Raw genomic sequence first — 11,938 nt, 5'->3', positions numbered from 1 at the left:
AACAAATAACCCAATCAAAAAATGGGCAAGTGAACTAAATAGATACTTCATGAAAGAAGAAATTCAAATGGCCAATAAATGCATGAAAATATACTCAATTATGTAATAATGATATATTAGCAATATATCATTAGCAGTCAGAGGGATGCAAATCAAAACTACCCTGAGATTTCACCTAACTCCAACTAGAATGGCAATCATTCAAAACACAAACAATAACAAATGCTGGCAAGGATGTGGAGAAGCGAAAACTCTAATACATTGTTGTTGGGATTGCAAATTAGTACAACCACTTTGGAAAACAGTATGGGGGATCCTTAGAGGAATGGGAATGAACTTACCATATGATCCAGCAATACCACTTCTGGGTATCTACCCCAAAAGAAAGGAAACCAAACTACCAAACTAATGCATGTGTATCCACGTTCATAGCTGCACAATTCACCGTTGCCAAACTATGGAACCAGCCAAGATGCCCATCAGTAGATGAGTGGATTACAAAACTATGGTATATGCACACAATGAAATTTTACTCAGCCATAAAGAAAAATACAATTACATCATTTACAGGGAAATGGATGGAAATGGAGAACATTATGCTATGTGAAATTAGTCAGTCACAAAAAATCAGAAATCAAATTCCCTCTTTAATATTCAGAAGCTAGGAAGAAATGGGTCATAGGAAGAAGGAGATACTATATATGAGCAAATAAGGTGACCTAACTGAGGAGATTGGAAGGGGGTAGAGGAAAATTCTCTAATGCACATGATGTCTATTAGCAAACATATTAAAGTCAATCACTAAGCCAAAAATGAGGAGGAACAGGGAGGGGATGGGGCAGAATTTGGGTTAGGGCTAATTGGGTGATGTGTGCATGTATGCCTCCACCATCTTGTATCCCATTAAGATGTATGATTACAATGCACCAATACAAATTTATTAAAAAAAAACACCTGTGCGCTCTCACTCTCCTTCTCTCACGTGCATGGCTGCCAATTCCTGGTGCCTAAACTGACAGCCTCTTCCAAAAACAATAATTTTCATATATATTGGCTCTGACTGGTGACTTTTTTGGTTTTGGGTTCTGTCAAATTTCAAAAGCTCTCCTTTCCAAATTATATCAAGTGGAAAATCCACAACCAATCATTGAGACCTGAAATACATTTTCATTCATAAATAATTTTTAATATATGAAAATACAGACATAGAACAAGTACTGTAATTTGTGTATGTGGCCTAATGTGTTTGGGTTATAAAGTGGCACAAGGATTTTTTATAGAAGAGAAGCATTATCATTGTTTTCATCAAGACAAGAGAAGGTTTTTCCAGGGGAAGGAAATTTGGAAAAATTCCACCAATAAAACCCAGGAATTGGGGCATAAGACAGTTGACCTTGAATAACTTGCTGGGGGGTAACATGGGCTTTTGTCACCATCTGGTGTTCAATCTAAGTAAAAACAAATAGTGAAGAAAAACCTAACATATGTTCTTGGAGTGTTTTGTTTTGTTTTGTTTTTGCAGGTTTGGGGATGGAACTCAGGGGCATTTGACCTCTGAGCTACACCCCCTGCCCAATTTTTTATTCTTTATTTTGAAACAGGGTCTCACTGAGTTGCAAGGGGCCTCACTAAGTAGCTGAGGCTGTCCATGAACCGTGATCGTCTGGTCTCAGCCTCCCAAATGCTGAGATGACAAGCGTGGGCCACCATGGAGTTTCACAATAGAATGACAACTGTTAATGTAATTAGGGAAACACTGGCCCAGGTCACCTTAGGCTTGCTTCTTCCCTCAACTCTGCAGATGTCTGATCCTACCTTTACCTCAGAAACAGCTACTTTACCTCTCGTCCCCTCTTACCCGTGTTCCTCTCACTTGCATCATTCCCATCCTATTGGCCTTACAAACCAGATTACCAAAGAACAAATGCTAACTGGGAAAGGGATTTAGAAGCTAAACTCTGTAGCTATAGAAGACCTCTCTGTCCCTCAAAGTCACTCTGTACTTTTTATGTGTAGCATGCATACTTCATCGCAGGTCCCTCTGTGCCCAGATGACACTGAGGCAGGGCAGAAGACCTGGGAACAGGAAGGGTCCAAAGAGGCCACCTGTTAAAAGGATTGCAATAGGGAAGGCTGATACAGGGATAACAGTGCAAGTTAACACAAAACTTTAGACCTAAGAGTAATCGAAGGAAAAAAAGATTAAGAAGCAGACAGGTAGAACCCACCTTCAATGAGCCCACTAACCTTTGGAACAAGATTCAAATTAAGGACTAAAACTGGGCTAAAGACATTGGGATCCTAAAACCCAATTCTGACTAGTCACAGAAGAGCAGATGGAGAACCATAAGAACAGATAAAGCTCACCTCTTAAGTACATCGATGGTTATTCTCTGTCAGGGACTTTCCCTATATGTGGGGAGCTGCTTCTATCTTCTCTTGTCTTAAAATAAATATATTTTTATGTGTGTGGGTTTGGGGATGGAACCCAGGGTCATTTGACCTCCGAGTTACACCCCCAGCACTATTTTTATTCTTTATTTTGAAACAGGGTCTCACTAAGTTGCAGAGATCCTCACTAAGTAGCTGAGGCTGTCAGCGAACTGGGATTACAAGCATGCGCCACCACGCCCAGCTTTAAAGTAAATATTTATATCCATATTCCCACCCTTCTGTAGTCTGTCAACTTTTAATTGCACAGACAAGAATCCAATAAGAGAAAAACCTCAGAAATCTTTTTGAGCAGTAAAGGAAGAATCTACCCCTGAAAAATACTACCCCTGCAAAAGTTAAGTGTTGATAAACACCACATTGTGATAGTCAGGCTAACTGGAAACTCAGCCTGATAACTTCTCAGCAAAAGAGAAGCACTGACTTGCACTGCCTGTTGCTGCTAAAACAGGGCTGTGTGTGGTACATATGTGTGGTACTGGACCTAGGGGCATTCTACCACTGAGCTACATCCTCCCCCCCTTTTTTTTTTAAATCTTCAGACATAGTCTTGCTGAGTTTCTGAGGCTGGCATCTAAACTGTGATTCTCCTTTCTCAGCCTCCTAAGTAATGGAATAAGAGGTGTGAGCCACTGGGCCAGGTTAAATAGCCAGTTTCTAGCTGGCCCCACTAACAACAGGGAGTAGGAATACAGAATTCAGACCAATTCTGCCTGGTATTGTTTTGTTCAGCCTTTTTTTTTTTTTTTTTTTTTTTTTTTTTGGTGGTACTGGGGTTCCTGGAAACACTTCTACCTCTGGGATATACTCCAAGACCTATTTTATATATTTTTCTTTGGAAACAGGGTCTCTTAAGCCAGTGAGGTACGTTTGTCTAAATACATCGTGTGACTCAGAGAGCTTTTTTCCCACCTCCCATTCCCTCAGTCAGATTGCCTTATTTGCTCCTCTATAGGATCTCCTTTTTTACCTGGAGCTCCTCCTATGACCCACTTCACTTTAGCTTTCACATATTAGTGATAGCATCTGATTTCTTACTTTTTGAGATTGACTAATCTCACTTAGCATAATGTCCTCCAATTTCATCCATTTCCCTGAAAATGCTGTAATTGTATTTTTTTATGGCTGAGTAAAACTTCATTGTGTACATATCCGACAATTTTGTAATCCATTCATCTGTTGATGGACATCTTGGCTGGTTCCATTGTTTGGCTATGGTGAATTGTGCAGCTATGAACATAGATGCGCATGGATTAGTTTGATAGTTTGGTTTGCTTTCTTTTGGATAGATACCCAGAAGCGGTATTACTGGATCAAATGATAGATTTGTTCCCATTCTTCTCAGTGGACTAGTAGCCTCTTTCCTCTTCATCAAAGTCTACTTCTCCTCTGATTTGGGAGATGTGAGATTCTCTAAGAGGTTCTAAATGTAGGATCCTTGTTTAGATGTTTCCAGACTGGTAACATATGTATAATTCATCTGTGCCAGGAAGCCAACATCCAATTCCCAAAGCGGAAACTAAAATCTATAGGAAACTTAAAGGATATAGTATAATAATTCAATTTTTATTCTGAAAATTTTAAAGCAAGATGTTATTGTTGTCAGAAATACCAAATTGTGTGTCTTACTGGTTGGTACCAATGATTTAAAAAAACCCAGGCAATAAGACAAAAAAATCCTATTACGTACATGCAAACATAACAAAGGTTGACAGCTAAAAATGTCATAGAGTTTAATACCTTAAAAGAAACTGGTACTTTATTTATGGCCTCCAAACAACCATTTCATGAAACTTGGCATATATTTTTAATTTGTATCTGTTGATATAATCCTTTTGACAGCATAAAAACATTTACTTTTTGAAATTAGGGAAGGTTTTGCTTACAACCTTTCACTAAATGGGCTATTTCTCATCATTACAGAAGAAATCATGTCAAATTCTCAAAGGTGACAGAGTTTCCCATAAGCTAGGAGAAGCCTATCAGTTTTATGGTACATGAAGTTAAGGAAGTAATTCCATTGGTATGGAAAGGACCACAAAATGTATACCTTTCCTATTGTTCTGAATAACAGAGGAAATTTATCAAAAATTCAGAATAAGAGACTCATGTTCAATGTTTAAAGTCCAAAAAAGTGCAAGAAAGCTTTTCAATTAAGCAGTTATTTACAGGAGGGAGGAAAATGACCTAAGGGAGCTCATTATAAAGTTGGAAGGAGTTACTGGTGTTTATGATCTCACCTTCTTCATGCCCCAAGGGAGTCTGTCCCTTTGGATTCTGACTTCTCTCAATATTATTTGAAGCTATTAAAAGTTTCAAATGAATTTCATAGAAAAAATTGCCCTTAGAGGTTTTTCTCCTTGGAGAGAAACACAACAAAATAATTGATTGTTTATACTGAAAGTGAATCACCTAAAACACCACTCTGTCTTCTTTTCCCAGGTGCCAAGAGGTAGTAACGCATAAGTGGTTACTCCATCACAAGGGACTGGAAAGTCTTCAAAACTAGCACCTTTCTCCTTTTCCAGTGGGTGGCCAACTAGTTAGGTGGTTAGAATTGGGGAACGAATCTAAAATGTTATTTTGCTACATTGCATGGTCTTTACTTGAAGGGAATATTTCCTCCCTTACCTGAGAGTATCTGAGTCTGTGAAATGGTCAAAATCTGAAAATCACCTAAGAAAACTTGAGTCCCTGATATATTGATTCAAGTTATGTTTATGCCATCAGAAGAAGATTTGTTCTGCTGATGTATTTCCTTCTACATCTTAGTAAATCTCTTAGTCTATCTAGGCTGCTATCACAAACCATAAATTGGGTGGCTTACAAACAACGGGCATTTATTTATCAAAGTTCTAGAGCCTGGGAGGTCCAACATCAGGGCACTGGCAGATTGGTCTTTGGTGAAGGCTCTTGTTCTGATTCACAGATGGTGTCTTATCACAGCATCCTTACTGGGTGAAAGGGGCAAAGCAGCTCTCTATAGCTTCTTATAAAGGCACAAACCCCACTAATAGCATTTAATCTTGTGATTTAATTTCTTCCAATAGGCCCACTTCCTAATACCATTACGCTGGTGATTAGGCTTTGACATATAAATGCAGGAAGGGCACAATCATCGACTCTATAGCAGTCGTGTAATTTTTAAGTACACTGTGGTGAGTTGTACATCACTACAGGTCCCTGTAGGTCAGGACACCTTAATCAATGTATCTTGGATGTAGTAGCCACTTACATCTTGTCTATACTAGTAAATGTTACTTCTTGGCATCTACTTTCCTGGGTATCATTATTCTTAAGATTATTATTATTATATTTATTTATTTATTTATTGGTGGTACTGGGGGTGGAACCCAGAAGCTTTCTACCTCCGGGCTATACTCCCAGACCTTTCATATATATATATATGTACATATATATATATATACACACACACACATATATATATGTACATATATATACATGTATATACATATATATGTACATATATATGTATATGTATATATACATATATACATATACATATACATATACATATACATACATACATACATATATATATATATATATATATATATATATATATATATGAAACAGGGTCTCACTAAGTTGCTGAAAGCCTCACTAAGTAGCTGAGGCTGGCTTTGAATCCGTGTGATCCTCCTGTCTCAGCCTCCCAAGGGCGGGAATTACAAGCGTGCGCCACCACGCCCGGCATTATTCTTAAGATTATATAATCCATTTTACTGCTGCATTCTCCACCATTTCTGCTCCACAGAAATCAGATACAGCAGAGGATAATCATGTTGATGCCCTCTCCATCAACTTACTTCTTAATTCCTTAGTGAAGGAAATGTCCCCCAAGTTTACCTGAACATATGTTTAGAAGGTAGAAGGGAATATAATAGATAATATAACATGTAATATATCTAATATAATAAAGGGTATAATATAATATAATTCAAAATTTCTATTTTCCTGAGCTCACTGACTTTTTTATTCTACAAGGTACCAGGGAAGCTCCAGCTTTTCAAACTCATTGACTATCAATTGCCATAGAATATTAAATCTGCAGTTAGCTAGTGTAAAAGAAAAGAAATCACACATTCAGGAGCTTGAGCCAATTTATTGTAACCTGGGATTTGAGTGATAGCACCCCTGTCACTAACTTCAGGTCATTCAAGCTTTATGTTTTATAGTTTAACATCCACAGCCATACGTGCTTCCAAGATTCTCACATAAATTGTAAAGAACTTAATTCCTTTTGAAGTGGTAGACCACATTCTTATGGAACAGTATGTGTAAGCATGTAATGATGTCTCTTTGCTATTGCAATTTTCTTTGATTTTGTGAAGTTGAGCACATTTTTTATGCACTGGATATTTGAATATCCTCATTTGTGAAGTGACTGTTCTATCTTGTTTTTGTTAATTTATAGGAATTCTTTACATATTTCAGAAATCAACTTGTTACTAAATGTATGCATCAAACTTTGAAGAAAAAATATTAGTTTGAGAGCCAGAGACTTTATGCAGAATTTTGGAATCTTGTATTTTAAAGATACCATAAATTTTCCCTCTACTACTATGATTATGCTTAATGGTTTTTACATGCTGATGTCTTTTTTTGTGTTGGTGTTTTGACCAGAGATTTTTCTACATTGAAATAAGAATCTAGCTACTTCTAAGCTTGTTTTTTTTGGTAATTTTTGTTTGTCTTTTTTGGTACTGAGGATTGAACACAGGGTGTTGCACATGCAAGGCTGGCAATTTACCAATGTGCTACATCACAGCACATGAATTTAACTACTTCCAAAGTAAAAAGTTTCTTTTTTGATTAAATGATATTGAAAATGTAAATTTTCATTACTTACTGCTCTCATCTTCATTGGAATGCTATATGACTATCAGGAGACAGTTCCTGCCTCTCATCTCAGTTCATGTACACATCCATGAAAAAAAAATCCTCCCATTTTTATAATTTATACAACCATCTTCAAAGTGAAAGAAAATAAGTAGGTTCTCCTAAATAGTAGTGATAAAACATTGTCTGGAAGAACCTCAGGGTCACTGGTTGATCCCATCAACAATGAATATGTACTTCAAAATTATGAAGAATAGTTATACAATATCTCCCAGAAGTATTACAAATTTCCATAATTAACCAATCATATCTTAACTTCAGACATTAAAATAATAGTCACTATTATAGGTATTATTTTTTAATTTTTTAAAATATATTTTTATTGGTACATTGTAGTTAAACATTACAATGGAATACAAGACTTGTGAGGATATACAAGCACACATCATCCAAATAGCCTTTATCTAATACCCGTCCCATTCCCTCCCCCTCCCTCAATCCCATACTTGATTTAGTGATTAACTTTGATATATTTGTTTATGTACATCATGTGTTTTAAAGAGATTCCATCTTCCTCCATCCCATCCCCTCTGATTGTTGACCTTAAGTGGTCCTCCATAGGGCCCTTTCTTCAACTAGATTTCCTATTACCCATTTCTTTCTAGTTTTTGCATATTAGGGAAAGCATCTGATTATTTATTTTCTGTGATATTTCTCTGTGTATGCCACATTGCAAGTTACAATCCCACTCTTGAAGGCCTTGGCACTGGCCTGGCCACCCAGCAGACTCTGATCCTGGCCTCGCTGGCTCCAGCACCGGCCTTGCCTTAAGGCAAGCTCCTATCCCGGCCTTACTGGCTCCAGCTACGGCCTCACTGCATGGCAGGCACCAATCCTAGCCTTGCTGACCCCAGCACCGGCCTCACTGCATGACAGGCTCTGATCCCGACCTCGCTGGCCCCGGCTCTGGCCTCACCCCTTGGCAGGCTCTGATCCCAGCCAGGAGGCCCCAGTACTAGCCTTGCCTCATGGCAGGCTCTGAATATGTATATTCAGAACCTCGCTGGTCCCAGCACCGGCCTCACCCCTCGGCAGGCTCTGATCCCAGCCTCTGAGGCTCCAGCACCAGCGTTGCCTCATGGCAGGCACTGATCCCGGCTTCACTGGCCTCGACACCGGCCTCACCCCTTGACAGGCTCTGATCTAGCCTCAGATGCCCCAGCACCGGCCTTGCCTCATGGCAGGCTCTGATCCCGGCTTCTCTGGCCCCAGCACCAGCCTTGCCTTAAGGCAGGCTCCTTCCTGGCCTTGCCGGCCTCAGCACAGGCCTCACTGCATGGCAGGCTCTGATCCTGGTCTCACTGGCCCTGGCCCCAGCCTAGCCGCCTGGCATGCTCCTATCCTGGCCTCAGAGGCCCAGGCACCGGCCTTTCTGCGCATCAGGCTCTGGTCTCTGTCACTATGAGCAGGTTGTCTACAGATGTTTTCTTTTTTTCTTCCTTTTTTTTTTTGATGGTACTGGGGTTCCTGGAAACCCTTCTACCTCTGGGCTACACTCCTAGAGACCTATTTTTCTTTTATATTTTAATTTGTAAACAAGGTCTCTTAAACCAGTGAGGCTGGCCTTGAACTTGTGCTATCCTCCTGTCTCTGCCTCCCAAGCACAGGGTTTACAAATGTGCGCCACCACACCCGGCGTTCTTCTATTTTTTATTTTTTAATATGAGAGAACAGTACATGTCTTTTGCGAAAGCTGGGACCCCAAATACCTAGTGGCAATGCATTTTGTCTTCCCTCCAAAGGCAGAGGTCCACAGCTTCACTTTGGAGAGCAGGCTCTGCTGCTCCACGTGCACCCTGGCCTTCTGATCTGCACAGAGGAGCGCGGTGGCCATGAGGGCTGATGACTCCCAGAACACGCAGTGTGGCGGCCCATCCCAGCTATGTGGGGCTTCCTCTTAAACCCCCCAAACCCTTTGACCACTTAGCATGTTGTCCAGAATTCCCGAGTATGTGTGGCAGGAGAAGTCTACTTTTGGGGAGATTTACTCAAAAGTTCAAGGTGGCCTGGACTGAATCTGTCTGCCCTTCCAAATTCTGGTCACCACCACTACTGCTGCTGCTACTGCCATCTCGGTTCTCTCCTGAACACCTTTTCCACACAGTTTGTTTTCCAGAATTTCCGAGCATGTGTGGCAGTAGCAGTATACCTTTGAGGACATTTCTTTAAAATTACGAGGTGGGTTGGATTGAATCTCTGCCTCTCCCAAATACTGGCCACTGCTGCCGCTGCCACAGCCATCTCGGTTCTCTTCCGAGCACCTAATTCACACAGCATGTTGTCCCAAATTCCCAAGCATGTGCGGTGGTAGCATTCTACCTTTGGGGTGATTTCTTCAAAAGATCAAGGTGGATTGAATCAGATCTCTGCCTCTCCCAATTACTGGCTGCTGCCAATGCTGCTGCCTGCACCATCTCAATTCTCTCCCAAACACTTTTCTCACACTACATGTTGTCTAGAATTCCTGTGCGTGCACAGTGGTAGCATTCTACCTTTGGGGCAATTTCTTCAGAAGATCAGGTGGGTTGGATCAGATCTCTGCCTCTCCCAAATACTAGCCTCCACCGCCACCGCTGCCACCACTACCACCGCCTTCCTCCTGGTTCTCCACTGAACTCCTTCCTTTCATGATATGATGTCCAAAATTCTTAAGCATGTGCAGCAGGGGCAATCCCCCTTCGTGGGGATTTTTTTCCCAAAAGTTCCAGGTAAATTGGATAGGATATGTCTGCATTTCCTGTATCCTGGCTGCCGCTGCTGCCATGTTGACCCCTCTACAATATTTTTTTTTAATAAGAGAAGATAGTATGTGTGTTTTGAAGAGGTTGTGAGATTGAGCACTCAGCAGCAATGAGTTTTATCTCCCCTTCAAGAGTGGAGGCCACAGCCTCACCGCGTAGAGCAGGATCTGCTGTTCCGAGCACAACATGAACCCCAGCGCAGCATAGAGGAGAATGGTGGCCAGGAGTGTTGAGTTCCCCGGGACCCGTGGCTGGGCTTCCTGCTTGGCGCTGCTGGGCTCCCTCCACCACGCCCGGATCATTTTTCTTACAAGGTATGTTGTTAAGAGTCCCCAGCATGCGTGGCTGAAGCAGTCTTTTCTCTAATTCCTTCTGGGATGTTCTTCCAAAAATCACTTTTCTTGAGTGGTGGGCGCCTCCTTGTCATCTTGCTTCTAATTCCACAATTATCCACTCTCTCTCCTGTATTCAAGATAGGAAGTCACGGCTGGAAATGTCTCCTTAAGTTGTCCCAATCAGATATTAAACCAAAATCTGGTGTGCCGGGGCCCAGCCCTAGCAAGAGTTGAGGTTCGTGTGTTGGTGAGAGGAGAGTCGAGATCAAATGAGAGATCTGTCACACGAGACCAGGTTCAAACTTCTCCGCTTTATTCAGGATTTGTTACAATTTTTATATTTTATTTTTGGCAGAAAGCAAAGGCATAGCCATGCGAGCAGGAACTCCAAAGACAGGAAAAGTTTTTTTACAGACTTCAGGGCAGGGTGCCAGACATTTAAATAATCATAGAGAGTATGCTTTGTCTCACTTCACGAGGCCGACTTGAACTTAATCTTATACATTGGCCCAAACTAAGGTCCATTTGAACTTAATCTTTGGCCCAAACTTTATCCTTGGGGAAAAAAAATATTTGCTGCCTGAGTCTCTCACAAGCCACTGCCAATCAGTTTTAGTTATAATGCTTATACATAAAATTCAAATTATACATATTGATCCAAATAATCCTAAAATATTTTTTTAAAGAAGGGAATGCTAAACATACATCATGGGGGAACTACACCTTTGCGGGTCCCCTGATCAAGCTTTCTCAAGATCTGCATGAGATGCTGTAGCACTGGTGTCCAGGGCTTCTCCAAGGAATGCATGTTCTTTTAGGCAGCCGCAATCACCACTGCCACCACGGCCGCCGCCATCTTGCCCCAATCCTATAGGCATTATTAATATAGTATCAGATGAAAATTACAAGTGTTTTACAAGTCAAAATATATTTCTACATATGGTTTCATTCATAAACTATTTTATTAACAGAATTATTTTTATATGGAAGAACATTGTGTCTAAAAGTTACAAATTATCATACACTGACACAAGTAATGAACAATACATGCCAAATACAACCCTATGTATAATGATGATTATTGTTTTACTTTTTTTATCATATTACTTATGTATAACCTAAACTTCTGAGATATTTCAATAACAATGAAATGTCTGGTTTTCACCAAGAAGAAACCTTTAACACTAGATGTATTCCACAGCAGTGTGTCAGAATCACTACCACAGGCAGAAAAAGTAAGCAAATTATGATGGTGATTATTTGATAGACTTATGCCTAAAACAAACATAAAACATTATCTATACATTATTTAATCTTTACCTTTTTATTTCCACTTAGAGCACACTGCTCAATTATATTCTCCCTAGAAATTGCCAATTTGTAGACATGTGTTTCTCCCTGAAAATCAGCAGGTTTTATTATTGAATAGCTTTAGTATAGATCAGAGAAGGCAAGCCTTGTAAGTGATCCTAGAAATTATTTTAAATG

Source organism: Muscardinus avellanarius (genome assembly GCF_963383645.1).
Source record: "Muscardinus avellanarius genome assembly, chromosome: 14".
Taxonomy (NCBI): Eukaryota; Metazoa; Chordata; class Mammalia; order Rodentia; family Gliridae; genus Muscardinus; species Muscardinus avellanarius.
This window is presented reverse-complemented; position numbering follows the sequence as displayed.